Here is a 5,205-nt window from a genome sequence, read left to right as displayed (position 1 = left end):
CAGCGTTTTATTTCCTCAGTGACGTAAAGTGAACTTCATTCCTCAGTAAAGTGACAACAGGCCCCGCCTACACCTGCTGTGTGCACGCACATCCGCGCGTGCACGCACACTATCTGTCTGTCTGTCGGCTGTTTTATTATTATTATCATTATTATTATTTGTAGTAGTATTATTGTTAAACACATTTCTGCCTTTCATACCAATATGTTTCACATCTTTTTAGGTTTAATCTTTTACTCAGAAACATCTTGTTATTGTCTGCTCCAACAAAGCAGAAAATGCTTTTCTTTTTCTTTTTCTTTACTTTTTACAGTTTTTGTTTTAATTTACTGATAGCTTTTTTTTAACCTTTTGTATAACATAATTTCAGTAAGTTGCTACCTTTCAGTAAAACCATAAAACTGAGCTTAAATTACACTTAACATCAAATATATTTTATAGATATGTTTCTAGTGTTAGCATGAAATACATTGTATTAAGAAAATGTGGGTGGTGTATATTTAATTAATATTAGGGATAATAATTAACCATTATTACTGATAATAACCCACAAATGAGCAACATATTGACAAACAGACATCTACAAATACAGCTGGGATTGGGGTAACCAGTCTAATCAGCAACGCGTATGTAAGATATAAAAAAAAACAGGTCTGAGGAAAGATTTCCATGTTTGAGGAAGTGTTTTACTTACTTACTATTTTACATTTAAAAGGTCTGAAAAGGGAAACGAGTTCAGCATAGTGAAATTGTATCGGCCAGTGTTTACATTCCGGTAAAAGCTCGACCAGCAGTCGAGAATTTACGTGGGAGACGAGAAAAAAAAAAGTCTCTCCGGTTACTACTACTTCCTGCACTCGGGACTTTCTGCTGCTTTCCTCCTGTCTCTCAGGCACGCACTACGTCATGCATATACACTCAAACACACGGTAAAAACGCCATATATGGACCATCCGGTAGTAAAAGAAGCTCCCGGGAACGCGCACAGCGGAAAAGCCATGACGCGAGCGCGCAACCGCAGGCCTCCTCCTCCTCCCCGGTTCCCCGTAGCCCCGCCTACTGGCGATGGCGTCATCTGCACTCCATATTTGGAGTTGCCACCGGTGTAAATAGGGTTACTAAGCAGCACAGCTGAGGTCAAACAGCAGGAACCTGCCTAGCTGCTTTCAAGCCCTGCTGCAAATCATTTCTTTCGATTTCTGAAGCCAGAAAGGACTCAAGATCCGCAGCGACGCAGAACACAGAATCTGACTTTGCATAAAGTGCACATATTTCAATTAAGCACACTATTTTTGTTATTTGTGTCACATGCAAAATGGTTATTACAGTTTTTCACAATTGTTTAAACACATTTATTGGAACATCAGACACAATGTGCACAACCTGAAACTCATGTTTCAGGTGGCTGAACCAATCCTGCTGAACTCCAAGCACATTTACTGCTCTAGACTCAAATTCCCATTCCATACCACACATTTCTCACAACACTACACACAATTCCCAATATCCTGCACACTCTTCCTGAATTCCCTCTCCAAAAGGTGTATACTGAAGCCAAAGCTTATTTTGTCTACCCTTTTACAGTAACATAGCGCAAGATTTGAAAAAACAAAACAAAATAACTACATGAGAAGAAAAAATATATATATATACATACACATATATGCTCAAACTGGCAAACTGGACTCAATCACCACGGCGTCCTCCATCATCATGCCACCCTTGGCCCCTACAACACTGCACTTCTTCTAGCTTTCCTACTCATACTGTAAAATATTACGTATTTGTTGTTACAGTAAAGAATTGTGTGTTGTTTTCTATTTGAGTAGCCTATACATAAGAATACTATATGGTGTTATATTACATCCAACAGCTGAAGGTGTAACACTGAACATACAAATGCATGATTCTACTGAGGCATTCATATAGTGTCTTCCATTCATACTATAGTGTCTTCCATTCATACTATAGTGTCTTCCATTCTGCACATCAGTGTTCAGTGGGTGATTAGAAATGTCTACTCAAATGATGTATGTGTTTGGCATTTGAGAAGGAAATACCATTTAGTGGAGAGTTAACACTGTTTTCAGGGTAGAGTGTGCTTTTGCAAGAGAAGTGTAGGATTTTGCATTTTGTGTGTGAGTTTTGTAATTTGTGTTTAGAGTTTTGAGAAAGTGAGGTAGTCTATCAGGAAATGTGCTTAAACAATTGTGAAAAACTGTAATTAACAAAATCAAATAAATAAATACTACTATTTAAAAAAAAGAAAAGAAAAAAGCAAACGGCTACAATAATTCTCAAATTTGACCTGTTTGGTAAAATCCAAAATCAAATTGGCTGTTTCTTTGAATCCTACACCTGGTGTGATTAATGTGCTGGAAAAATATTGTAAGGGAATTCACTTTAAGCAAGGAGAATAGGCTTTCTAAGACAATTTAACAACTAAAATGTAACCTTTTTAATAAAACTATACCAATATGAACCGTGAGCCTAAAAGAATACAAAAAAACCTATTTACTAGGAACAAAAAAAAAAACAATAAAAAAACGTTCTTATATCCGAAGCGTGTTGACCTTACTTCTCTTTTAACACACACATGGTTGATTCTGTGTTTTAAACAACAGTTGCTATTTGCCCAGTAACCATTCATGCAGTATGCCAGTTATGGTTGTTATCAACAATACGACATTAGTCATTGCCCTCAGTAAAACATACAAGGTGCAACCATGGAAACGTTTCTCGTAAACAGCTAATTTGTTTCCTGCCCATATGATGTTAACTTAGCGCAATAAACGCAGACATAACAGATGGACACCAACACTTCTGCAGTGATGTCCTCTGCATCTATAACTATACAATATACATTGGCCATAATACTGTACAGCTACACATAATATACACATTAGTCATATTCCAGACCGGTCCTGCAGTCCGGAAGAGTCAACCATATTGAAAAGTGTTACTAAAAAGAAAAACTGACCTTGCTAATGTTTTGAATGAAACATTTTTCTTTGTAGATTTTAAAGTGAATGATAAAACAACAAAAAAAAACAACATTTTACTCTTTATATTACACCTCATTTGCTTTATCCTAAGACAAAGCTTGCGTCAGGTCTGTACTTGACTGGTCGGCATGGTAACAGTGTTATGTGTGGTTATACTTATGTTGCCTGCGGCTGGGTTCAAGTAGGTGGTGGAGTCTGTGTGCCAGGGTGTAACCTGATCTCCACTGTGGAGAATTTTTCTATAGTATAAACAGTGGTTGGGAGGGTAGGAAGATGACCTAGTTAAAAGAGGAGGACATAAAAGGAAGCGCAGAAAGTACTGTATGGGAAATATACAATGATCACTTTTAGTTACAATCATTTTTTTAGTCAGAATAGTTGGTGACTAATTTTGAGTGTCAGGTCTCACACAACAAATTTTGCAAACATATTTTTTACGCTATTTTAAAATGTGGACTGTCTATTTGATTATATATATATATATATATATATATATATATATATATATATATATATATATATATATATATATATATATATATATGAACTTGTGTGTGAGATGCATTAGATCTGCTGATTTATCCTTAATTCTGTAAGGCTGATAGACAATGACCAGACTCTTGGAACTTGCCTGGACACAAACATACAGAGAGTTATCACCGCTGCTACAGCAGGGAACATTTTAATTACTTTGATTATTGTGACCAGCAGCTTTACTGCTCTGACTGAATCAAATGGGTTTCGTCAAAGTCCACTTCAGCCGTATCAAGCAGCTGAACCAATAAAAAATATTACTTTCTATTCGGACAATGTAAGCAACTAAATGGTGAACAAGTATTTCCCTATGAAGCTACATGAGATCATAATATAATAAAAAAAAGGGGTGTAAAGATAGGATGGCTGATCAATTCCTCAACAGAAAATTAACTGGAAAGAGTTTTGGTATTAAGATAATCATTGTGTCATCTAAGCTCCAGCAGCCTCTATACTTCTTTAAAGGACTTTGGACATCTACTTGAAATAAAAAATGTAAAAAAAAGAAATAGAAAAGTTAAAAGAAAAAACAACTCACATGAAAACATTGTAAAGGACGTTGAGGTGCAGTTTAGTGAAAAATTTAATTAAACTTTCAAATCAGAATCAGAATACTTTAGTGGTCCCTTGTAGGGCAATTTTTTTTGCAGCAACTGCTGCAAACCTTATGAAAGACTGTTTTTACAATGAGCACCTAAAGGCACCACAAGAAAAAAAGGTCAAAATGTCTATTTTTATACTCCGATGTTTCCCATTGTCCTGTTGACTCTGGGGGAATTTCCTTTATTGTGCTAAGGCCACTGCGATCATGTCAGATCTTGTTTTTATGCCATCAGGAAAGAGTTTTTAGCCACATCACTCCGTTTTAAAATGACTCAGTCTTTCTTCTGAAGCTAATTTGCATACTGCTGAGCTGTCCAGTGAGGCAGTAATTATAGATAATCATATAATCATGTAATGCGAGCAAATGGAGAAAATTACCAAACATAAGTAAAAAAAAAAAAGAAAGAATCCAAAATGTCAGCTTAGATCAAATATTTACAAGGGATTTTTCTGTGGGGGGGAGTTTTTCAGAACCTTATAAAACAGGATGTTGAGTGCTGAACAGATAAACACTTTGGGTTTCTTTCAGATTAAAAAAGAAAGATATATCATAGTCTGTTTCTGGTGACGTGCTCTCGCGTGTCACGTTAGGAGAGTACCTGGTTAGTCACATGCTCCTCAACGGCTGTAATTCCTTGTTTGTTGTCTCTTGCACTTCATCCAGTCAAACAACCTTTTGGTGTTTGCTTTGTAATTTCCTTGTTTCTATTTTTGGTTCCTTCTGCTGACATAGTTGCCTCCTCCTGTGCTCTTAGCCATCTGAACCAATACTTTATAATTCTCTTCCCATTTCAGTTCTCACTGCCTTGTTACATTTGTGAACCTTACACAGAACGAAAGCTTTTCTAGCGAAAGTTAATATTTTTTGATGATGTGTTTTCTTTGGGGACTTGTGTGTTTTTTCCTCTGTGAACTTATTATACAAAATACAACAATCTACACCATCTTGAAAAACATGGTACACATGTTTTGTAACCTTTTTTTTAGTAGCCCTTTTCACGACCCTGTTTATATAAATATAGACAGACACATTTCAAAAAAGGGGGAAATAATACATGAAAAA

This window comes from Cololabis saira, chromosome 1, assembly GCF_033807715.1.
Source record: "Cololabis saira isolate AMF1-May2022 chromosome 1, fColSai1.1, whole genome shotgun sequence".
NCBI classification, from domain to species: domain Eukaryota; kingdom Metazoa; phylum Chordata; class Actinopteri; order Beloniformes; family Belonidae; genus Cololabis; species Cololabis saira.
This window is presented reverse-complemented; position numbering follows the sequence as displayed.